Source organism: Lissotriton helveticus, chromosome 12 (assembly GCF_964261635.1).
Source record: "Lissotriton helveticus chromosome 12, aLisHel1.1, whole genome shotgun sequence".
Lineage (NCBI taxonomy): Eukaryota > Metazoa > Chordata > Amphibia > Caudata > Salamandridae > Lissotriton > Lissotriton helveticus.
The window spans coordinates 396,265,059-396,292,263 of record NC_136073.1 but is presented as its reverse complement, the minus strand read 5'-3'; the positions used below and the strand labels follow the sequence as shown (position 1 = coordinate 396,292,263).

The following is a 27,205-nucleotide window of genomic DNA, read 5'->3' as shown; positions in this document are numbered from 1 at the left end:
ATCAACATCCACTGATGTTTCAATTACAAGTTCAATGATGAGGTCAAAATCAACTGATTGCAGATTGTCGCTCATGTTGATGTTGTCTTTATCTTTAAAGAAAGATAACAACAATGAGATGTTGCAGAGTAAGAGACAAATCTCAGAGATTATAATAGTAAAATTGTTTAACAAGAGTAACATTTTGCAGCTATTATTTAGCCATGTCCAGCGATGCTGAGCAGGTGAAGCCTATGTCTAATTTTTCAGTGAACAGGACTCATCTCTTCTTAACCTTGGATAAGCCTCACCAACTCTGTGTCTCCTGCACATACTTAAATGTAAAGGGGCAGATTTATGTTAAATGGCACATCCCCAGGCATGCACCAGTTAACGTGCACCGCTGCTCTGCCACCCATGGTGTGCCGTATTTACAATCAGATAGGAGAAAGCTGCGTCAAAACCCTGCGCCTGTTTTAAGCAGGCATAGGTCTTGACGCAACATTGTGGAGATGGGGCACCCCTGAGCCTTGCTTGAGCTGCATCGCACTTGTGATACAATTCCAGCAATGCGCCACCTTTACAGCACAGATACGTCACGCATCTGTGCCATTTTTGCCCCATGCTGCGCCGCATTGTAAATGCAGCACACCATGGGTGGCGGAACAGCGGCGCAGGATGACTGGCACATCCCTGGTGATGCGCCAGTCATCATAAATCTATCCCTAAGCTTCTTATCTTGTTACAGATGAACCGCCATATGTACCATCAAACTATTTTGCATTTCCTAAATAGCGAATTTTAAGGAATAAATAGCAATTCTTTACCATTCCTAATTTGCAATGAGCAAATTGCTAATTGTAAATTACCCATTCATTTCCATGGGCTAGGAGGCTCATAGGAATGAAGGTACAATTTGCGATTAGCAATTAGCTCATCGCAAATTAGGAATTTTTCCAAGGGTGCATGGGTGTCTCAAGAACACCCTGCTGCACCCCTGAAAAAGAAATTTGGGGGCATATGGCGCACATACATGCCCTAAGGGCATGTATTGGCGTCATGTGGCACCTTTTGTTTTTTAAAAAAAAATTATTTTTGAAAAGAATTCGCAAATTACCACCAACTAGAAGTTGGTGGTAGTTTCCAAATCCTTAATGTCATTTTTTACATATTTTTAGTTTGATACATTGCATTTAAGGAATCGCAAAATTTGCAAATCCTTCAGTGCAATCGCAAAATAAGGAATAGCAAATTTTGCTATTCCTTATTTTGCATCAAACTTGTTTGATACATACCATTTGTCTAATTAGCATTCGCAAAGGCTGAAATTTGCAGAATTTTGATCTTTGCGAATGGTAATTAGCTTGATACATATGACCCCAAGTGAGGCCTGTCTTGCAACATGGTGCATCTTTTGCATCACTGCTGCATCGGTTTCATGTGGCACGTTTTTTTTACACCATGACACATCTGCCTAAATGCATCAATTTGTAATTTTCTCGCCTCATAGCAAATCTTTTGCACCGCCACTGCATCATAAAAGTGACGCACAGTGGCGCAAAAGAGACATACACCTATCATAAATCTGTCTCTACCATTTTAAATGATTAATCCAGGATGACGATAAGGTGTGGCCTATCCAGAGGTTTGTTTATGGTGAGGCCTACTCAGGATTGCAGATTAAAGTTACGCTTGATAAAGAATACAGAGGAGATAATACATGTAAAGGCCTACCAATGAAGTAAGTAATGTCCACTTTATTGCGCCAGTCATCATAAATGTATCCCTAAGCTTCTTATCTTGTTACAGATGAACCGGCATATGTACCATCAAACTATTTTGCATTTCCAAAATAGCGAATTTTAAGGAATAAATAGCAATTCTTTACCATTCCTAATTTGCAATGAGCAAATTGCTAATTGCAAATTACCCATTCATTTCCATGGGCCAGGATGCCCATATGAATGAAGGTGCAATTTGCGATTAGCAATTAGCTCATCGCAAATTAGGAATTTTTCCAAAGGTGCAGGGGTGTCTCAAGAACACCCTGCTGCACCCCTGAAAAAGAAATTTGGGGGCATATGGCGCACATAAATTTTAACAACATTCCATTACCTCAAAAACGATTTTCAATTCATAATTTGAAAACACTGCCCACAGGGAAATTACTTAAAATGTCCTTAAGACACATGAAAGTGTTTTTTGAAAGCCTTTGCAATTTTTTTAGGTCACTTTTAACATGGTTATGTAACTCAAACAGTAAAAACCAAAATTAACATGCACAAGTGTGACCATATTTACAATGAATGTGCCCCACGGAGAAAGGTCTTTTAATATAATATGGGAAAAATGACATCAGAGACACAGAACTGCCTTATAAAGAAGCATACACCATTATATCCTTGTCATAAATTTACAAACCATTCCTTTTCCCCAAAAACGATTTTCAAATCATAATTTGAAAACACTGCACATGAGGAAATGACTTAAAATGTCCTTAAGACACATGAAAGTGTTTTTTGATTGCCTTTCCAGCATGGTTGGGTCACTTTTAACATGGCTATTTAACACAAACATTCAAAATCTAAATTTGCCATGCACAGGTGGGAGCATATTTACAAGCAATTTGCGCCACAGAGAAAGGTCTTACATTAAAATGGGAAAAATAACATCAGAGACAGTCAATTGCCTTATAAAAAAGCATACACCATTATGTCCTTGTCATAAATTTAAAAACAATTCCTTTTCCCCAAAAACGATTTTCAAATCATAATTTCAAAACACTGCACATGGGAAAATTACTTAAAATGTCCTTAAGACACATAAAAGCGTTTTTTGATTGCCTTTGCAGCATGTTTGTATCACTTTTAACATGGCTATGTAACACAAACATTCAAAATCTAAATTTACCATGCACAGGTGGGAGCATATTTACAAGCAATTTGCGCCACAGAGAAAGGTCTTACATTAAAATGGGAAAAATAACATCAGAGACATTCAATTGCATTATAAAGAAGCATACACCATTATGTCCTTGTCAGAAATATTATAACCATTCATCTTCCTCAAAAACGATTCTCAAGTCATAATTTGAAAAGACTCCACAGCTCCTATGCAGAAAAACACCCTGTCAGTACTAATACTTCACATTTTCTCCAATTACATTTTCTCAAAGAAACAAAATCTATTTGTAAAACACTTGAGACAAAGCAACATTTGAAAAACACAACTTTCTTCATAATTTTCTCCTTAAAGCACACTATTCTCTATCTAAATTAAAGAAATATTTTCTCACCTTAGCAAATACTTTGAGTTTGAAAACAGTCTCAGAAACACACCAATTTGTCTTCAGCAGAGCAAAAGGTATGCACTCCAGAGTCTGCAGCTATCAAAAGCACAGAAATGCTGTAATTCTTCACACATATCTCTCATGTCACCCAATCAAAACTCTTCCCTCACTTTTTTTCAAATGAAAACCCTTCCCCCCTCTGCCACTTCATGCCTTTTCTAGATAGCAACCACCTCTTGCAAGACCTCTGGTGTTTGCAAGTTCACACAACAATGTTGCAATTGAACTCTGAACTCTCAGTGCACCTGCGTATCCACTGCAATCTTTCATTTAATGATTATTTATTGACCATTCAAAATACATCTTTCAAAGAACTCATCCATGCACCCTAACTTTCTGTTTTCAGCAATCAAAATCCACCAATCACTGTTACTGCTTCATTAACACAGAAACTCCACAGTTTTTTTCATTTTAAACTCTCATTTTTTCAACTGCCATTTCATTGCCACACTTCATCTGACTGCAGCAGAACCTTCTCTCACCATGTTTTCTGTCTGGATTGTTGGACATAGTTATATCCACTGGGCTCACAGGTATGCTGAGAACAGAAATTTACCTAACCTCAATTTACAAGATGTGGAAATTAAATGGTTTGGCCACAGAGGATTAAAATGTCACCAATTGATACCATTGGTGAAAACCTTTATGCATTTGCCCAAACCTGACCTGTTAATTGTGCACTGTGGAGGTAATGATTTGGGCACTTTGACTGGGGTAGGTCTGGAAATGCTTTTAAAGGACACCTTTGAGCAATTGATGGCACTTTTTCCTCAGACTGCCTTGGTATATTCAAATATATGCCAAAGACAGAAATGGAGGTGGTCAAACCAATTTTGTCCACAAATTGAGAAGTCGAGGAAGCATGTAAACAAATCTGTTTCAGCTTACATGAGAGACCATGGAATGGGCTCCCTGTACAACAATAACTTGCGTTACTACATGCAAGATATCTACAGAGGAGATGGAGTTCACTTCTCAGATGAGGGCAACAGAATTTTCACTCTGAATTTAAGACTGTGCATTGGTACCTACTTATAAGTACCTAAATGTACCATAAACCCAAAAGCTCTTCTCAGAGCTACCCTACATCTGATCACTCACAATTATTATTTTACTCTAACTTTTTTCACTAATTTTGAACAAAGTACGCTCCCCGGGGCGCTACCCGGTACGCGAACCGGGAGCTAACCTCGCGAAATTTTTAAAAAAAATGTTTTTTTTCGCACATATAAGCCTCCTCAGCCACCCTCACAAAACCTAGGGGGTCAAGATAAGTCTACCGTGCCCCCTTCTACCCATTCTGAACATTATTTGCCCTCCATTTTGTATCTTAATTCGACCGAAACACAAAATGGTGGACTCCCGTAACGCTTAAGGTTCGCGAACCGGGGCGTTCAACAGTTCGCGTACCGGGTCGCTCCCTGGGAAGCGCACCATCAAAAAAGGTGGGAAAGTAGTTTACAGAAAAAATTAAAATTAAAAAATAATCAACAAAACCAACAATCAATTAACATACAGTATTTGAAAAGTCTATCATTCATTTTTCATTGCAGTACGCTGCCCAGAACGCTTCCCGGTTCGCAGACCGGGCGCTACCCACGCAAAAAAACAAAAAAATTTTTTTATTTTGTTTGCCCCGCGGGGCCCTTTTAAAGCCTCCACTTTAAACCTAGGGGGTCAGGGAGGATCTACTATGCCCCCTTATGGTTATTTCCCCCTTTGTTTTGGCCTCCTCTTGTCTCTCAATCCTACCGAGAGACAAGATGGCGGCCGCTCCGGACTGTTTAGAATGTTGACAGACACCGGAGAGCCAATCAGCTTCGCTACGCGAAGTTCCGGTACGCGTAAGGTCCGCGAACCGGGGCGCTGCCCGGTCCGCTGTTACAGATATATATCTTTTTTTAAACGTTAATTTCTCAAAATCCACTGGAGCACATATATTGAGACCTACAAAAGGCACATCGGGCTACCAGTCCCTACAATTTTGCCAAGTTTCGTGCAAATCCATTCAGCCGTTCGGGCTAAAAGTGAGGCCAACCGCCCTATGGAAAACTCAATGTTAAAAACACGTTTTGGGACCCCCCTTTTTTCTCGGCCCCCCCTTGACAAACCCCCCCCCAAATTTCCAGGGGCTGCTCAGAAACAAAATGTTCCATTTTCCAGAAAATTTCAGCCAATTCCGTCCACAAACGCCAAAGTTATTAGACATAGAATTTTCAAAAATCCCATAGGGAAAAAATCCTAACTATATATACCTACTGGCGACCGCCAGTAGGTAATATATATATATATATATATATAATATATATAATATATATATATATATATTCACTGAAAAAACCATAGGTTATACACCATATATAGTTAGGAATTAGCATTTAAAAAACCTTATTTTACTCACACAAAACCATTGAAATTCCATATATAGTTAGTTGCACTAACTATATATCGCGCACCCGCAATCCACTGCTGATCATGTCACATATTACATCATTCATGACATGGTCAGTGACATCACTGATGACATCACTGATGACATCTCATTTGACATCAATGACCACATCACTGATGATATCATTCATGTGACAATACAATGCATCTCCTCACGTTTTAATATAACCTCTGTTTCACCCAGTGTTAAATACAGAGTATAATTTTTGAAACCATTGACACTCCAATACTAGTTACTACATACGTACTCACTGATTCCTACGTCTACACACACATTCACTCATTCACCCATACAATCATTCATACATACAATCACTCATCTTTACAACACTATCATATGCACTCATACACCTATACAGACACTTACACTCTGCCACTCATCCATGGAGTTACTCACACACCTAGTCAGTCCTGTAAAGAATCAATCACACTTCCATTTTCTTGTCTATACAGTTAAACATAGAGCACCTTACATTTTCAAACATATACTAACACATACTTACTTTCTTATACAATCATTGATACAAGTACACATTGATCTGCACAGAGTCACACACCTCCCAGCCAGCCACACACACACTCAGTCTCCTATACAAATACTTGGACAATCAATCAATAACCCATATAGTTAATCATATAGCTACTGATCAACACATGCAGCAGTTTACAGAACAACAGACATAATGATGCACAAATTAAGACAGTTTAGTCACTAACCCATGCACTCAGTGAGACACATTTAATCACTCACTCATACATTCAGTCATGCACCTACTAAATCCTTCGTCCAGACACTTATACATCTACTCATTCTTCAATATGTAAAACATATTTAAACTTTACAGAAACACACAGTCACTGGATGATGTCATCAGTGATCTCATCAGTGATGTCATTTGAGATGTCATCAGTGATGTCACTGACCATGTCATGAATGATGTAATATGTGACATGATCAGCAGTGGATTGCGGGTGCGCGATATATAGTTAGTGCAACTAACTATATATGGAATTTCAATGGTTTTGTGTGAGTAAAATAAGGTTTTTTAAATGCTAATTCCTAACTATATATGGTGTATAACCTATGGTTTTTTCAGTGAATTTTCAAGGTTTTGTAAATGCTAATTCCTAACTATATATGGTCTATAACCTATGGTTTTTTCAGTGAATTTCAATGGTTTTTTAATAGCAAATATCATAAGCTGTCGAATGTCAAGTACGTGGTAAGTAAAAACATTTTCGTGTTTATGCACACTGATCTGCTTTGAATGCTGCCCCCCACCCCTCATTTCTATTAGGAGTACTCTCTCTTTGCAGATAGTGAAGGGTAGTTAACGCAGCCCTTTGCCCCCTTTGTAATCCGTCGTGCCTGCTTCTCTCTCCATTTGATTGATTGTTCTCTTTGGTTCATTCTCTATTTACAAACAAGCACAGAGTCGCAATACTCTGTTTAGTCTTTGCAGATAGCGAAAAATCGTGTAAAAAAACAAAAGGAATCGAGCAAAATCAGTAGGCCACTAATGGGATCTCTTTTTGACCTCGCTAAAATAGAAACATTAGGAACAACCTGTTGAAAATAGCAATGCGTATGTACATAAGCGGCGTTCATTTGTGTTCACAGTACCCCTTGTTGATTGTTTCAATCGAGCATTGAATTGTTCGAAGTTAATTCTCTTAAGGATCTTCTCTACCTGCAAACGAGGAAGAATAGGAATATTCTCTCTCCCTTTGCAGATAGTGAAGGGTAGGTAACGCAAGCCTTTAACACGTCGTACCTATTTCATTCCTCATTGATTGATTGATTGTCCGAACATTGACTGTTTGGGAATTAGTTCTTTTTGGAGGTATTCCCTGTTTGCAAATAAACGTAGGAAAATCTTTGCAAGTAGTGAAAGGGTACGTAATGCGGACCTTTCTCCCCCGTTGTAATCTGTCATGCCTATCTACTCCCCACTGATTGATGCACCTTTTTCACCCGGACCATTTACTAGAGATACGTCATCTGGCCCGACCAGAGAGCACCCCTAGTGAAAAGGACATATGCAATAATAACGAAGTGATCACTGTATCCTGTTAACAGAAACTTTACCATGAAACAACCTGGAAAGAAAAAAATAGGAAAACGAAAATCAGTAGGCCACTGATGAACATGAACTTTTATTAAACAACGAACAAAGAAACGATAACATAACGTAATGATAAAACCTATTAATGTCCTAGAAACAAGAAAACGTTAAAATATGCCAGTGGTGAGAGACCAGAAAAACAGTAAGAGAAACCAAATCACCCCTCGCTGTCCCACCGCCTGCCACGCCAAAAAAATCGATAGACTAGGGAAAATGCAAGTCAGTAGAACATCCGCCCCCACTCTGGAAACTTCCAAGGTGGGGCAGGGTTCCGGCTACGCCCAGCCGGGAGCAGCCCATATAAGGCAGGTCCTGCTGCCACGCCTCGGCCAGGAGATCCTAACGTAGGGTGTAGCCGGAGGAGAGGCCGAGGCCAGCGGGACCCGGCCAGGGGATTGCCTTTACAACGCTGAACAGTTGCAGGGGGGGGGAATGTCTCCTCGACCCTCCCCTCTCTCTCCCAGTCTGGCCGCGGTGGCCCTTGAGAGTTGCAGGTAGTCCCGCCACATGCTCTTCCGGTCCGGCCACCAACGGTCGGGGGGCCGAGGCCGACGGGATCCGGCTGCAGCCGATAAACCAAGAAACCCGTTCATGGGGCCAGAGCCAGGGGCGTCCGGCCGACATCCACCGGAAGCCCGGCCCGAAGACGGACGGGACACTTCTTTCTTTTATAATGGCTGCGACAACACTGGAGGGGGATGTCTTGCACATGCCTCCGACCCCCCCCCCCCTCGTCCTCATCGCCTGGTCCGGCCATAACAAATCTCAAGCGAGACGCCGTGGGGTGCACTGGGAGGGAGAGACGGTGCGAACAGGCCTCTCCCGCCTCCCCAGGTGGAGGCTTCCCAGCTGCACCCTCAGCGCTCCAGGCGCCCGGAAAAGGGTTCTTCCACTGTGGCCATGCTGCAACGTCTCGCCCGGCAGGGTGGAGCCCGTCCGCTCATGTGACCCCGCGATCGCCGGTAGCTGCCGAACTCTCAAAATGGCGGTCGACCTGGCAAGAGCGGGCCCAGCATAAAGAAATGGCCCGGTCACTGGTTGACTCCACCACCGTAGTCCTCCACGACCTTGAAGATTCTAGAGGAGCCGCGGGAGTCTCCGACCCCCGATGGGGAATGACTGCCATGATCGCCCGTGGAGTGACGAAACTGTATCCGCGGGACGTCGGCGCTCCCATGCTGGCGCCAGCCTCACTTTGAATTACTAGAATCCTGCAGACCTCACTTCCGGTGAAAGCACAGTGTGACCCGGTAGGAAAAATTATTGCACCCCCTCCCCTTTTTGACTGATAGTTCAAACCACCGATCCTTTCCTTTGCCCTTTTAACGGAACTTTGGACTGCCTCCCCCTCTTTTACATTTTCTAGAGAAAACAAAACATTAACCACTACATTAGCATAGCAGTTGACACCAGAACTGTTTTCAAATTGAAAACCAACAACATCTTCAACAGAATCCTTTTTGTTTCTGCTGTGACCCTGCTACAGCACAGGCATTGTCCCCAGCAGTAATTCTGCAATGCCGGTAAGAATAGCTGTGGTGCCTACTGGACTCACTCACCCCCGCGGCGCCCCACGCCGTTTTTTGCTGGGCGGCAACTTACTAGACATCACTTTCGTGCCATCTAGATTTCAGCGCGTTCTGCTGCCTTGGAACTATTCGCACAACAGACCGCTACTGACAAGAATATTTCATTATTGGTGCTGTCAATTTCAATAAATCTATTGGATAATTCAAAAGAAATTGCCACGGTCTCTTCGTTGTTTAAATGTTTTTACTGTTTTTGTTTTCTTGTATATATTTATATGTTATTAAAGTTTTATATTCCTACTACTTTGTTGGAGTGCTATATATTTTTAATGTGACACATAATTGTAAAAACTTTGATGTACAAAGAGTCATTCCTGGAATCTTCCGCTTCAGGCTCGGTCCCCTCCCCAATCACAATACAGGATGGTTTTCAGATAGTAGGAACACGTGTGGTGTGACGGATCTCATCGGGTGTGGGCCTTGATCTACTATAACTCCTTTGAAGAGGGGTGATTCTTTACAGCTGAGGCCATAAACTACATCTGCAGGGCTAGCTGATAGCCTGGACAATCGGACACAGAGAAAGAGGAGTGTCAGAGGGTGCGGTAGTGAATAGGGCGAAAGGGAGGTGTCGGGCGGGCACGGAGTGTGATTCTCAGGGAAGAGCAGCGCAGATGGGGGGAGGTTTATTGCCCATGCATAAGACAGAGAGCGGTGGTGACCAGTGCCTAGGGAAGATGCTTGCGTGGGTGAGGAGCCATGCTACGAATCGACAGCGTGCAGAGAGTGGGTCTGGTCAAGACATCTAAAATGGCTGCCGTGCACGACAAAAGTGTGGCATTTCAAAAAAGGCAAGATGGCGCAGACAATGTTTTTCAACACTTCCTCATTTCCTTCGAATCGAACGTTAACAGACGTTGGGGCATATTACCAAAGTTAAGCGATATTTATCGCTAACGATGCTTACCAACCAATTTTTTACCACTAAGCATCGTCAGAAATTATCGAAGATAAACCTTGCTATTATCAAGGTTTATCGCAAATGCGATAATAAACGGCCGCAATGCATGAATATCGCTAAAAACTCAGCGATATTCATGCATTACCGAGCTAATGCTCTTAGCCATGTTATCCACCTCCCATTGGATAACATGGCTAAGAACTGCTCAGGGCAGGTGTTACTTTTTGGAGATATTCGCGCTTAGCGCGAATATCTCCAAAAGTTGGTAATAGGAGATAGATATCTTGCATGTTGTAATGCAAGTTATTGTGGTATATGGAACTCATACCATAATCTCTCAGGAAAGCAGAACCTGATCCTTTTGGGACCGCCTAAAAAGGCCTAGGGGGTGAGGAGTACTCTACTTTGCCCCCTTTTCACGTTCCGAACTATTTTATTTTACTCTCTTCTGTAATTACACAAAATAGCAGCGATAAGATGCATCGGAGACACACAGTGAGAGAAAGGAGGCCGGAGATGAAGAAGAGATGTCAAATACACATTGGAGATAATATAGTGGCAGAAGGGAAGTAAATATGAGTAAACTTACCATGTAACATAAAAATGTTGCACTCTATACTATAAGTCTCATTTTATACTACAATCACTTCGCTACAACCTCATAAATTAAAAATAAAAATGAATAATGTCTCAAACAATTTTTGATTTCTAAATATAAATTTATTCTTCAGAATTTTCTAAATTTGAAAGAACTAGTAACATGTCCTCATCAGCAATGTCCTCATTAAAAGTCTCCAATGATGATTCTTGTAACTCTATGGTCTCCAAACACTCGATAAATTCGCCATCAAGAGATTGATCAAAAAAATCATTCAAGTCATCTCCTCCTTGTGACAATATTTCATTATTGGTGCTGTCAATTTCAATCAATGTAGTGGAATCATTCAAGTCATCTCCTCGTGACAATATTTCATTATTGGTGCTCTCAATTTCAATCAATGTAGTGGAATCATTCAAGTCATCTCCTCCTTGTGACAATATTTCATTATTGGTGCTGTCCATTTCAATCAATCTAATGGAATCATACAAGTCATCTCCTCCTTGTGACAATATTTCATTATTGGTGCTCTCAATTTCAATCAATGTAGTGGAATCATTCAAGTCATCTCCTTGTGACAATATTTCATTCTTGGTGCTGTCCATTTCAATCAATCTAATGGAATCATACAAGTCATGTCCTCCTTGTGACAATATTTCATTATTGGTGCTCTCAATTTCAATCAATGTAGTGGACAATTCAAAAGAAATTGCCACGGTCTCTTCATTGTGAGCCATTTTATTTTGAAATTGCTTGCTGTAAATTGCAGAAAAAAATAATCACTTTCATTTATCGTTTTTAGTAATACATAATATAAAACTAACTTTATCAAGTATTTAGTATAACAGAAGGACTGCAAATAAATAACAGAAAACATTTTTCAAATTATCTTCAAGTGTACAACATAGTTCCCCTTACAAATTAACAACTCACCTTTTTAAAAGTAGCAGAAGTGTTAGTACTGTGTAAATCAAACACCAGAAATTCACCACCAAAAATTCCTCACAAATGTACCTCAGACAGTAGTATCACAAAATGGCTGTGGTTTCCTCTCATTTGACATATATACATAACCAATTAACTTTCATCACACACAAATACAAAACCAAAGTAACATTTTAATTGGTTCTAAATTTCAACACTTTCAAATGTGTTTTCCCCATGCAATTTTCCATAGGACATTTACATACGTCTACAGCCTGAATGGCTGAACGGAATTACACCAAACTTGACAAAATGGTACATCAAACCTAAGAGGTCAGGAAGGATCTACTATGCCCCCTTATGGTCATTTCCCCCTTCGCTTTGGCCTCCTCTTGTCTCTCAATCCTACCGAGAGACAAGATGGCGGCCGCTACGGACTGTTTGGAATGTTGACAGACGCCGGAGAACCAATCAGCTTCGCAAAGCTCCGTAACGCGAAAAGTACGCGAAGCGGAGTGCTGTTACAGATATATATCTTTTTTTGAACGTTAATTTCTCAAAATCCACTGGAGCACATATATTGAGACCTAGCAAAGGCACATCGGGCTACCAGTCCCTAATATTTTGCCAAGTTTCGTGCAAATCCATTCAGCCGTTCGATTATTATTATTTTTTATTTTTTTTGCCCCGCGGAGCCCTTTTAAAACCTCCACATCAAACGTAGGGGGTCAGCGAGGATCTACTATTCCCCCTTATGGTCATTTGCCCCTTCGCTTTGGCCTCCTCTTGTCTCTCGATCCTACCGAGAGACAAGATGGCGGCCGCTACGGACTGTTTGGAATGTTGACAGACGCCGGAGAACCAATCAGCTTCGCTTCACAAAGCTCCGTTGCGCGAAAAGTACGCGAACCAGAGCGCTGCCCGGTCCGCTGTTACAGATATATATCTTTTTTTAAACGTTAATTTCTCAAAATCCACTGTAGCACATATATTGAGACCTACAAAAGGCACATCGGGCTACCAGTCCCTACAATTTTGCCAAGTTTCGTGCAAATCCATTCACCCGTTCGGGCTAAAAGTGAGGCCAACCGCCCTATGGAAAACTCAATGTTAAAAACACGTTTTGGGACCCCCCTTTTTTCTCAGCCCCCCCTTGACGAACCCCCCCCAAATTTTCAAGGGCTGCTCAGAAACAAAATGTTCCATTTTCCTGAAAGTTTCAGCCAATTCCGTCCACAAACGCCAAAGTTATTAGACATAGAATTTTCAAAAAACCCATAGAGAAAAAATCCTAACTATATATACCTACTGGCGACCGCCAGTAGGTAATATATATATATATTCACTGAAAAAACCATAGGTTATAGACCATATATAGTTAGGAATTAGCATTTACAGAACCTTGAAAATTCACTGAAAAAACCATAGGTTATAGACCATATATAGTTAGGAATTAGCATTTACAAAACCTTGAAAATTCACTGAAAAAACCATAGGTTATAGACCATATATCGTTAGGAATTAGCATTTAAAAAACCTTATTTTACTCACACAAAACCATTGAAATTCCATATATAGTTAGTTGCACTAACTATATATCGCGCACCCGCAATCCACTGCTGATGATGTCACATATTACATCATTCATGACATGGTCAGTGACATCACTGATGACATCACTGATGACATCTCAAATGACATCACTGATGACATCACTGATGACATCTCATTTGACATCAATGACCACATCACTGATGATATCATTCATGTGACAATACAATGCATCTCCTCACATTTTAATATAACCTCTGTTTCACCCAGTGTTAATTACAGAATATAATTTTTGAAACCATTGACACACCAATACTAGTTACTACATATGCACTCACTGATTCCTACGTCTACACACACCTTCACTCATTCACCCATACAATCATTCATACATACAATCACTCATCTTTACAACACTATCATATGCACTCATACACCTATACAGACACTCACAGTCTGCCACTCATCCATGGAGTTACTCACACACCTAGTCAGTCCTGTAAAGAATCAATGACACTTCCATTTTCTTGTCTATACAGTTAAACATAGAGCACCTTACATTTTCAAACATATACTAACACATACTTACCTTGTTATACAATCATTGATACAAGTACACATTGATCTGCACAGAGTCACACACCTCCCAGCCAGCCACACACACACTCAGTCTCCCATACAAATACTTGGACAATCAATCAGTAACCCATATAGTTAATCATATAGCTACTGATCAACACATGCAGCAGTTTACAGAACAACAGATATAATGATGCACAAATTAAGACACTTTAGTCACTAACCCATGCACTCAGTGAGACACATTTAATCACTCACTCATACATTCAGTCATGCACCTACTAAATCCTTTGTCCAGACACTTATACTTCCACTCATTCTTCAATATGTAAGACACATTTTAACTTTACAGAAACATACAGTCACTGGATGTTGTCATCAGTGATGTCATCAGTGATGTCATTTGAGATGTCATCAGTGATGTCATCAGTGATGTCACTGACCATGTCATGAATGATGTAATATGTGACATCATCAGCAGTGGATTGCGGGTGCGCGATATATAGTTAGTGCAACTAACTATATATGGAATTTCAATGGTTTTGTGTGAGTAAAATAAGGTTTTTTAAATGCTAATTCCTAACGATATATGGTCTATAACCTATGGTTTTTTCAGTGAATTTTCATGGTTTTGTAAATGCTAATTCCTAACTATATATGGTCTATAACCTATGGTTTTTTCAGTGAATTTTCAAGGTTTTGTAAATGCTAATTCCTAACTATATATGGTCTATAACCTATGGTTTTTTCAGTGAATTTCAATGGTTTTTTAATAGCAAATATCATAAGCTGTCGAATGTCAAGTACGTGGTAAGTAAAAACATTTTCGTGTTTATGCACACTGATCTGCTTTGAATGCTGCCCCCCATCCCTCATTTCTATTAGGAGTACTCTCTCTTTGCAGATAGTGAAGGGTAGTTAACGCAGGCCTTTGCCCCCGTTGTAATCCGTCGTGCCTGCTTCTCTCTCCATTTGATTGATTGTTCTCTTTGGTTCATTCTCTATTTACAAACAAGCACAGAGTCGCAATACTCTGTTTAGTCTTTGCAGATAGCGAAAAATCGTGTAAAAAAACAAAAGGAATCGAGCAAAATCAGTAGGCCACTAATGGGATCTCTTTTTGACCTCGCTAAAATAGAAACATTAGGAACAACCTGTTGAAAATAGCAATGTGTATGTACATAAGCGGCGTTCATTTGTGTTCACAGTACCCCTTGTTGATTGTTTGAATCGAGCATTGAATTGTTCGAAGTTGGTTCTCTTAAGGATCTTCTCTGCCTGCAAACGAGGAAGAATAGGAATATTCTCTCTCCCTTTGCAGATAGTGAAGGGTAGGTAACGCAAGCCTTTAACACGTCGTACCTATTTCATTCCTCATTGATTGATTGATTGTCCGAACACTGACTGTTTGGGAATTAGTTCTTTTTGGAGGTATTCCCTGTTTGCAAATAAACGTAGGAAAATCTTTGCAAGTAGTGAAAGGGTACGTAATGCGGACCTTTCTCCCCCGTTGTAATCTGTCATGCCTATCTACTCCCCACTGATTGATGCACCTGTTTCACCCGGACCATTTACTAGAGATAGGTCATCTGGCCCGACCAGAGAGCACCCCTAGTGAAAAGGACATATGCAATAATAACGAAGTGATCACTGTATCCTGTTAACAGAAACTTTAGCATGAAACAACCTGGAAAGAAAAGAATAGGAAAACGAAAATCAGTAGGCCACTGATGAACTTTTTATTAAATAACAAACAAAGAAACGATAACAATACGTAATGATAAAACCTATTATTGTCCTAGAAACAAGAAACGTTAGAAGTAAGCCCGTAATAAGAAACCTGAAAACATCGCCCCTCACTGCCCCAAAACGTGTCTGTCCCACCGCCTGCCACGGCCAAATAACGGCAAACTGGGAAAGATAGAAGTCAGCAGACATCCGCCCCATTCTAGAAACTTCCAAAGGGCAACAGGTTTTCGGCTACGCCCAGCCGGAAGCAACTCATATAAGGCGGGTCCTGCTGCCACGCCTCGGCCAGGAGATCATCACGTAGGGTGTAGCCGGAGGAGAGGCCGAGGCCAGCGGGACCCGGCCAGGGGGATTGACAACACTGGAGAGTTTCAGGGGGGGAATGTCCGTGTCCTCGACCCTCCCCTCTCTCTCCCAGTCCGGCCGCGGTGGCCCTTGAGAGTTGCAGGTTGTCCCTCCACACTCTCTCCCGGTCCGGCCACCAACGGCCGGGGGCTGGGGCCGACGGGATCCGGGTGCAGCCGATGAGCCAAGGAACCCGTTCATGGGGCCAGAGCAAAGGGCGTCCGGCCGCCATCCACCGGAGGTCCGGCCCAAAGACGGACGGGACATTTCTTCTTTCTTGAATAATTGCTGCAACAACCCTGGGGGGGGGATGTCTTGCACATGCCTCCGACCCCTCCCCCCCCCCTCTCGTCCTCATCGCCTGGTCCGGCCTTAACAAATCTCAAGCGAGACGCCGTGGGGTGCACTGGGAGGGAGAGACGGTGCGAACAGGCCTCTCCCGCCTCCCCAGGTGGAGGCTTCCCAGCTGCACCCTCAGCGCTCCAGGCGCCCGGAAAAGGGTTCTTCCACTGTGGCGATGCTGCAACGTCTAGCCCGGCAGGGTGGAGCCCGTCCGCTCATTTGACCCCGCGATCGCCAGTAGCTACCGAACTCTCAAAATGGCGGTCGACCTGGCAAGAGCGGGCCCAGCATAAAGAAATGGCCCGGTCACTGGTTGACTCCACCACCGTAGTCCTCCACGACCTTGAAGATTCTAGAGGAGCCGCGGGAGTCCCCGACCCCCGCAGACACCCCCGATGGGGAATGACTGCCATGATCGCCCGTGGAGTGACGAAACTGTAGCCGCGGGACGTCGGCGCTCCCATGCTGGCGCCAGCCTCAGTTTGAATGACTAGAATCCTGCAGACCTCAGTTCCGGTGAAAGCACAGTGTGACCCGGTAGGAAAAATTGTTGCACCCCCTCCCCTTTTTGACTGATGGTTCAAACCACCAATCCTTTCCTTTGCCCTTTTAACTGAACTTTGGACTGACTCCCCCCCCCCCGCGGCGCCCCACGCCGTTATTTGCTGGGCGGCAACTTACTAGACATCACCTTCGTGACATCCAGATTTCAGCGCGTTCTGCTGCCTTGGAACTATTCGCACAAGAGACCGCTACTGACAACCCACCCCCCGGGACGCCCCACGCCGGATACCCAAATCATTGCGGCACCCAGGCAACATCTTCTGAATTTTCATAATTTGAAAGAACTAGTAACATGTCCTCATCAGGAATTTCCTCTTCAATCATCTCATCAGAAATTTCCTCATGAAAAGTCTGCAATGATGATTCTTGTAACTCTATGGTCTCCAAACATTCGATAAATTCGCCATCAAGACATTGATCAAAAAAATCATTCAAGTCATCTCCTCCTTGTGAGAATATTTCATTATTGGTGCTGTCAATTTCAATAAATGTAGTGGATAATTCAAAAGAAATTGCCACGGTCTCTTCATTGTTTAAATGTTTTTACTGTTTTTGTTTTGTTGTATATATTTATAAGTTATTAAAGTTTTATATTCCTACTACTTTGTTGGAGTGCTATATATTTTTAATGTGACACATAATTGTAAAAACTTTGATGTACAAAGAGTCATCCCTGGAATCTTCCGCTTCAGGCTCGGTCCCCTCCCCAATCACAATACAGGATGGTTTTCAGATAGTATGAACACGTGTGGTGTGACGGATCTCATCGGGTGTGGGCCTTGATCTACTATAACTCCTTTGAAGAGGGGTGATTCTTTACAGCTGGGGCCATAAACTACATCTGCAGGGCTAGCTGATAGCCTAGGACCGGCCTGGACAATCGGACACAGAGGAAGAGGAGTGTCAGAGGGTGCGGTAGTGAATAGGGCGAAAGGGAGGTGTTGGGCGGGCACAGAGTGTGATTCTCAGGGAAGAGCAGCGCAGATGGGGGGAGGTTTATTGCCCATGCATAAGACAGAGAGCGGGGGTGAGCAGTGCCTGGGGAAGATGCTTGCGAGGGTGGGGAGCCATGCTACGAATCGACAGCGTGCAGAGAGTGGGTCTGGTCAAGGCATCTAAAATGGCTGCCGTGCACAACAAAAGTGTGGCATTTCAAAAAAGGCAAGATGGCGCAGACAATGTTTTTCAACACTTCCTCATTTCCTTCGAATCGAACGTTAACAGACGTTGGTGCATATTGCCAAAGTTAAGCGATATTTATCGCTAACGATGCTTAGCAACGAATTTTTTACCGCTAAGCATCGTCAGAAATTATCGAAGATAAACCTTGCTATTATCAAGGTTTATCGCAAATGCGATAAAAACGGCCGCAATGCATGAATATCGCTAAAAAGTCAGCGATATTCATGCATTACCAAGCTAATGCTCTTAGCCATGTTATCCACCTCCCATTGGATAACATGGCTAAGAACTGCTCAGGGCAGGTGTTAGTTTTTGGAGATATTCGCGCTTAGCGCGAATATCTCCAAAAGTTGGTAATAGGAGATAGATATCTTGCATGTTGTAATGCAAGTTATTGTGGTATATGGAACTCATACCATAATCTCTCAGGAAAGCAGAAACTGATCCTTTTGGGACCGCCTGAGAAGGCCTAGGGGGTGAGGGGTACTCTACTTTGCCCCCTTTTCACGTTCCGAACTATTTTATTTTACTCTCTTCTGTAATTACACAAAATGGCAGCGATAAGATGCATCAGAGACAGACAGTGAGAGAAAGGAGGCCGGAGATGAAGAAGAGATGTCAAATACACATTGGAGATAATATAGTGGGAGAAGGGAAGTAAATATGAGTAAACTTACCATGTAACATAAAAATGTTCCACTCTATACTATAAGTCTCATTTTATACTACAATCACTTCGCTACAACCTCATAAATTAAAAATAAAAATGAATAATGTCTCAAACAATTTTTGTATTTCTAAATATAAATTTATTCTTCTGAATTTTCAAAAGTTGAAAGAACTAGTAACATGTCCTCATCAGGAATTTCCTCTTCAATCATCTCATCTGGAATCTCCTCATGAAAAGTCTGCAATGATGATTCTTGTAACTCTATGGTCTCCAAACATTCGATAAATTCGCCATCAAGAGATTGATCAAAAAAATCATTCAAGTCATCTCCTCCTTGTGAGAATATTTCATTATTGGTGCTGTCAATTTCAATAAATGTAGTGGATAATTCAAAAGAAATTGCCACGGTCTCTTCATTGTGAGCCATTTTATTTTGAAATTGCTTGCTGTAAATTGCAGAAAAAAATAATCACTTTCATTTATCGTTTTTAGTAATACATAATATAAAACTAACTTTATCAAGTATTTAGTATAACAGAAGGACTGTAAATAAATAACAGAAAACATTTTTCAAATTATCTTAAAGTGTACAACATAGTTCCCCTTACAAATTAACAACTCACCTTTTTAAAAGTAGAAGAAGTGTTAGTACTGTGTAAACCAAACACCAGAAATTGAGCACCAAAAATTCCTCACAAATGTACCTCAGACAGTAGTATCACAAAATGGCTGTGGTTTCCTCTCATTTTAGATATATACATAACCAATTAACTTTCATCACACACAAATACAAAACCAAAGTAACATTTTAATTGGTTCTAAATTTCAACACTTTCAAATGTGTTTTCCCCATGCAATTTTCCATAGGACATTTAGATACGTCTACAGCCTGAATGGCTGAACGGAATTACACCAAACTTGGCAAAATGGTACATCAAACCTAAGAGGTCAGGGAGGATCTACTATGCCCCCTTATGGTCATTTGCCCCTTCGCTTTGGCCTCCTCTTGTCTCTCGATCCTACCGAGAGACAAGATGGCGGCCGCTACGGACTGTTTGGAATGTTTACAGACGCCGGAGAACCAATCACCTTCGCAAAGCTCCGTAACGCGAAAAGTACGCGAAGCGGAGCGCTGTTACAGATATATATCTTTTTTTGAACGTTAATTTCTCAAAATCCACTGGAGCACATATATTGAAACCTAGCAAAGGCACATCGGGCTACCAGTCCCTAATATTTTGCCAAGTTTCGTGCAAATCCATTCAGCCGTTCGATTATTATTATTATTTATTTTTTTTGCCCCGCGGGGCCCTTTTAAAACCTCCACATCAAACCTAGGGGGTCAGCGAGGATCTACTATGCCCCCTTATGGTCATTTGCCCCTTCGCTTTGGCCTCCTCTTGTCTCTCGATCCTACCGAGAGACAAGATGGCGGCCGCTACGGACTGTTTGGAATGTTTACAGACGCCGGAGAACCAATCAGCTTCGCTTCACAAAGCTCCGTACCGCGGAAAGTACGCGAACTGGAACGCTGCCCGGTCCGCTGTTACAGATATATATCTTTTTTTGAACGTTAATTTCTCAAAATCCACTGGAGCACATATATTGAGACCTAGCAAAGGCACATTGGGCTACCAGTCCCTACAATTTTGCCAAGTTTCGTGCAAATCCATTCAGCCGTTCGGGCTAAAAGTGAGGCCAACCGCCCTATGGAAAACTCAATGTTAAAAACACGTTTTGGGACCCCCCTTTTTTCTCGGCCCCCCCTTGACGAAACCCCCCCAAATTTTCAGGGGCTGCTCAGAAACAAAATGTTCCATTTTCCTGAAAATTTCAGCCAATTCCGTCCACAAACGCCAAAGTTATTAGACATAGAATTTTCAAAAATCCCATAGAGAAAAAATCCTAACTATATATACCTACTGGCGACCGCCAGTAGGTAATATATATATAATATATATATATAGAAATATAGATGTAGATATTTACACAGATATATATACAAACACACACACACACACTCACACACACACACACACATTTATTACCAACTGGCGGTCGCCAGTAGGTAGTTATAGTTAGGATTGTTGGGGGGCGTGGCCGGACAGCCACGATGGCGGACAGCTCTCGCTAGAGCTTCGAGCCCAGCCGGGCTTAATCTGCCTCTACACAGACCCACAGGGGACAACGACCGTTTCTCATACCTGCACTGGCCACGGAGCTCTGCCCGGAGTCCGGGAACCTGCGACACGGCCGGAAAGACCGCCGACAGGGATATTCGCTAAGACTCGTGGCACGGGCCTGGGAAGCCGGGAGGTGGAGTGAGCCGCGGATCCGGCGGTGGACCCGGGAGTGCCGAGACCCGACAGACGACGGCGACTGGGAGTGCGGGAGAGCCCGGCGAGGGGCATGGCGGAGTGACGGACCCCCCGTGGACACCATCGCCTGAAGGTGGAGCGGCCGCAGTGACGGTGGGACGGCCGAGACGAGCGGGCCGGAACCCGTATGCCCGCCGCGAGCCACTGGACGGAGCGGACCCGCCATTTTGAGACGTCTGGCTGCGGAGGAGACAAGGAGTGAGGTGAGCCGTTGGCGCTGAGGGGGGCCCAGGACTCCCCTGAGACTTGCCCTCTGTGCCCCCCCCTGCAGACACTGTGGCCAGCGTGCGGATTCCGCCTAAAAGCAAGGGGGGCATAGACATAGCGCTGTGCACCGAGGACGCCTGGGGCCGCCCCTGACACTGACCCTTGCCCCGTGCGGACGGCGCTCATACCTGGGAAGGGTGCTCCATCTTGAAGAGGCTCGGCCGAGCCCCACGATACGCTGGCCCTTCTCCCCGCCGGCGGACCGGGATCGGAGACACCCGGGGCCCCTCACCCACCCACGTCGACAAGAGGCTGCACGGGCCCCACCTGGCACACCACGGAGGGGCTACCGAGCGGATCCCACACGGCCAAGCGACACGCGGGCCCATCCCCCCCGCATGAGGTCCAAACGGAGACGCAACCTGTGACCGAAAGAGCCCGGAGAGACAACGCCGGGAATAGGCTGAATCGGCCCCTGGGAAACTGCAGAGGGGCTATCCACACTAAAAAGACTGGGTGCCACAAAACATACCGAACAGGACCTGCACAAGGTTCGACGGTGACCCTAGCTGTCTGACTATAGAGTCGTTGTCTGAAAACGATTGGTTGGCCCCCAATTATACAGCAGGTGCTAGGAAGAACACTGTTCACTACCTGCATATCGAGGGACTGGCGGTCGGGGCTGCGGCCACTGGGATCAACACACCATGGGTCGGAAGGGGCTGAGAAACGTGGAGGACTTGGGAGACCCGATGGGACCCGGCCCGCTGAACCGAACTGGACTGAATGGAGGAGGCCCTGGTGGTGCGGGCCAGTCAGAGCAACATCATATGCCAATGGACAAGCTGGACCTTATCCTTCAGGAGATCCGAGACTCTCTGCAATCGCTGGAGCAGCAACTGGGGACCCTCACCAGCGATCTGTCCCTCTTAAAAGCGGAATATGGCAAGTTGGCAGACAAGGTCAAGGACCAGGGGATGGCGCTCACAGATATCACGCCCAAGGTGGCAGACCACGGTCGAACTATCCAAGACATCCAGGGGCAGGTGGCCGCACTGATGGACCGGGTCGAGGATGCGGAAGGCCGCAACCGAAGAAATAACAAACGGGTGATCGGTCTGCCGGAATGCTGTGAGGAACCACGGGCTGCGGGGTTCATGGAACAATGGTTCAGAGACCACGTGGCGCCGGACGGACTCTCTCCGTACTTCTGTGTGGAACGAGCGCATAGGATCCCAACAGGACAGCCGCAGCCGGGACGACCGCCTCGTCCCCTTATAGTCCGCATCCTTAACTACCGGGACAGGAACACCCTACTGAGGAAAGCTCGAGAGAAATCCGACATCCAATTGGAAATCGGAGAATATCGCTCTATCCGGACTACACGAATATGGTGCAGAAACAAAGGGCCTCCTACTTGGAGGTGAAGAAGAAATTGAGAAGCGCCCACCTGAAATATGCCTTGCTCTTCCCCGCCCGCCTAAAAATTATCCATGGAAAGAAGTCCCACTTCTTCGAGAGCCCAACGGACGCTGAGGAATGGCTAGAGGTGACGGGCCTGACTGACAGTCAGAAGGCGTCCCAGGAGGCAGTGGTGAGAACATGGGAGGAGGAATCGAGGGGTAACCGTCGCTCCCCGAATGGATCACAAAGAGGAAACACTGTGGGCGGCCCGTCCAGGAACCATCAGAAAGACGGACAACGGGAGGCCATCTCATTAGCCGGCACCTTCAGGGAAGACCCTGCAAAAATCACCTCGGACTCTGAAGACGCCACTGGCCACTCGGACTCCGACAACAGCGTGCTGCTCTTTCCTACCATCACACCCCGAACTGCGGACGACCTCATAGACAACTGATCTGACGGGTACTGGCCCGAGTGGACTCCTGTACAACAGTTGAAGCATGAATACTACAAAGTGCAGCAGTATCCTTTTTGTTATGTCTGGATCCGGGGATACGAACCTCAAAGGGGCAATGATGGAGGGAAAGGGGGGGGGTGAGTGACATGGGCGGAGGGACAAGGAATCGTACCCCCCCCCCCCGCCCCCAGGGGGACCCCGTGATCCCCGGACTAAGAACTGCACTGTGGAACTCTGGGGAGCGGCTCATGGCCGTTAATAGTCCATTATGTAGACCCCGTTCGTGAACACATGATACTAACACTGAGCGCCCGGCCGGGCTATAGATGAGCCGGTGGAGACCGGAACTGATAAAGACATGTCTGTATGTGTGCTGAACCCACCCCCCCAAGGCGAATGCACATTCATTTGGCTCCATACGTTGTTACTGTTAATGTTGGGCCCAGCTAGGTTGTATGGCTGCGCCAGGTTTGGTTTAGAACTGTTAACACTTTTTACAGGTGCACACTTCTGTCTTCAGCTCCCCGATGTTCCCGAAATAGGCCCAACCCCGAGACTGACTTCCCCACACATTGACCATGGCTGACCGAACAGGCACATATAAGGTAGTTACCTGGAACGTGCGTGGGCTGACACTTGGAGGACGGCCCGTTTAAAGCAGCCCTCTCGGAGGCCCTGTCGCGGTACTGGGAGATTAACTGGGATACAGCCTCTTCTAACCTGGTAGTCTGGGATGCGATGAAGGTGGTAATGAGGGGAGAGGCGATCGGGAAATTAGTAGGCGCCAGACAGGAGATCCACCAGACGCTATGTGCGGTGGAGGACCGCCTAGCGGAACTTGAGCTGGGAGAAGTGGACGACCCGGGGACGAAGCTAGCTTTGCAGACACAACATATATTACACGCTGAGACATTAGAAACGCTGCGTAATATAGACTACAAGACATACTTGCAACAGCAACATACAGAGGCAGACCGCTCGGGGGCGCTGCTTGCCCGCATCATACGAGATAAGCCGGACACCCCGGTTATTACCCGGATACGTGACCCAGGGGGCAACTTAGTTGACACACAATGTGGCATTAACTGGGCGTTTTACGATCATTTACAGGCCCTGTATGCCCGACCTGGACCGAAGACCCTGCCCTTCTAACTGATTTCATGCGGGACCTCCCCTTTCCCCAACTGACGGCAGAGGTACGTGAATCTATAACTGGCCCTATCACCCAACACGAAATACGCGCCGCGATCAAACACCTGAATAGAAACAAAACCCCGGGCATGGATGGACTCCCGGTGGAGTTCTACTCCACTTATGCCGACATACTAGTGCCGGTCCTGGAATGAATTTATAAGGAGGCCTTCGAGAAAGGTCACTTGCCACACTCGACCATGCAGGCTATGGTGATATCTATCCCTAAGCCGGATAGGGACGCTCTGGAGCTCGCGAACTACAGACCGTTGTCCATGTTGGCTACGGAATACAAAATCCTTAGTAAAGCCATTGCCCTCCGAATTCAGCCCCACCTGAACACACTTATACACTGCGACCAATGCGGGTTTCTCCCAGGACGTAGCACTTCCCTCAACACGAGACGCCTGCACGCTGTCATGGCGGCGACGCCGGCTATGCTGGCGCGAGCGGGTTGTGTCGCGTTGGATCTAAAGCAGGCATTCGACTCGCTCTCTCGGCCCTTTATGTTTGAGGCCCTGCGCCGATTCGGGTTCCCGGACCCACTGATACGATGGATTACGCTGCTATATACCGGTCCCACTGCCAGGGCAAGCACGGGACGCCATGTGTCGGACGAATACCCAGTTCACCGGGGCACCAGGCAAGGTTGCCCCCTGTCCCCACTGTTATTCGTGCTGGCATTGGAACCATTAGCAATTGCCCTACGCCAACATGTGGAGGAGAGAGGGATACTGGTGGCGGGTTCGAACCATCTTCTCTCAATATACGCAGACGATATGCTGCTGTATCTCCGGGATCTGGAAGCCGACCATACAACTCTATACGACACCTTCTGCCGATTCGAGACGGCCTCGGGCTGGCTATCAACCCGGACAAATCGACGGGATTTTACTTCCATGAGGGACCCCACCCGCTCTCTCTGCCATTTGGTGATTATACAATCCAGGTGGCCCAAATAAGCTTTAAATACCTGGGAATACACGTATACCGGAAGCCGGAGGACCAACTAGAGGGCAATATTTCTAGGGCCATAACTGGCCTCCGAGGTAGTATCGGTTTCTGGACCTTGCTCCCCTTGTCGGTCATAGGCCGCGTCGCGATAGCAAAGATGGTCATGCTACCACGCCTGCTATACTACTTTGTGAATCTGCCCATATGCGTACCGCGCCGTACCTTCGAGTCCCTGAAAACCCTACTGATTACCCTGGTATGGGGGCCGGGTAGACGACGGATTGGCCTGCGGAAACTAAAACTCAGTACCTCACAGGGAGGACTGGGGGCTCCTGATTTCCAAGGCTACTTCTATGCAAGCCAACTTCAATGGTTGTCTTACTGGTTGGCGGGGAGGAACCTCCAGGAGATAGGATGGACGGCGGGCCGTCTAGACCGAGGGGAATTACACACTTTACTGCTACCCAAAAGTAGAATTCCGCGGGAGTGTCACCCACTGCTCCGCGTGGCCCTCCTATGCTGGAAGAAGCCTCTGGCCTATACGTCCGCCGCACTGCCATACGCGGACAACATACCACTGCTTGGCATCCCGACACCACAGGGAAGACTCACTAGACATGCCCTTAGGGACTGGACGGCGAGTGGAATTGAAGGGGTGGGCAGCTTCTTTGGGGATGACCTACTACTAGATCACCGTACTTTCGTGCAGGTGACCGGGGCATCGGACAGACACTACCTACTACACGCCACGATCTCTCACTACATTAGGACGACATGGGCGCCCCAACGCACCCGCCCACAGCAACACGAACTAGTACACCTAATACACTACATGGGGACTGGTGGACACCTGGTTCGATGGCTTTATACCGGGATCAGGGCCCAGGCCGCGATTTCCCTTGACGCCCTAAGAGAGCTCTGCTCCCGAGATACTGGGGAGGAACTCACGGACACAACCTGGCAGGTGGCTCTGGAACACCCAAGGAGGGTCTCCAGAAATGCTAGATTTAAATACATTCAGGGCATGATCCTCCATAGGGCATACCTCACTCCAAAGAGGATACATAAAATGTTCCCCAATGCCTCCCATCAATGCCCGAGATGTAGAACGGACGAGGCGGACTTCCTCCATATGCTCTGGTCGTGCCCGAGACTGCGGGGGTATTGGAGTGAGGTGTGCCAGACGCTACGAGAGGTGACCCAGATTCAAGTGAAGGATAGTGCACTGTATTGCCTGATAGGAGCCAGGCCTCGCCCTAAGAAGTTGAAGCCCAAACTGAAATTTATAGACTTGGCCCTACTCATAGCGGTCCGGAAAATCACAATGCAGTGGAAATCCCCGGGAGCGCCTAGGGTGGAGCAATGGCGAACGGAAGTAGTGAAATGGGGGAGAGCAGAGAGCGCTGCCCTTAGAAAGGAGGAAGAAGGGGGAGGCGGAAAATCCCGGTGGCACTGGACTGGGATACTATGCTTCTAGCAATGGAAGATATTGATCAGCCCCAGTCCCAGGCACTTAAGCGTACTGAGCCCCGGAGGACTTCTGATAGCATGAGGAAGGCACTGAGATGTGTGGGGGTTGGGCGGAGAATGAATCACTGCAAATCCTGGTAGAGACGGAACAGCGCTGGGGAGCGGGGATCGAAGGGACAGAAGGACTGAAGCACCAAAGTTGGATGGGTGGGGGGAGGATGGTTGGGGAGGGTACAGGGAGGGGG

At 45.3% G+C, this 27,205-nt stretch overlaps 1 long non-coding RNA gene across 2 annotated transcripts in view; it reads right to left on the bottom strand.

Annotated features, from left to right (window-relative positions):
* LOC144798959 (uncharacterized) overlaps nucleotides 1-27,205 on the bottom strand; it is a 212,021-nt gene that overhangs the window by 56,517 nt on the left and 128,299 nt on the right. The gene's annotated exons all lie outside the window — the stretch shown is intronic.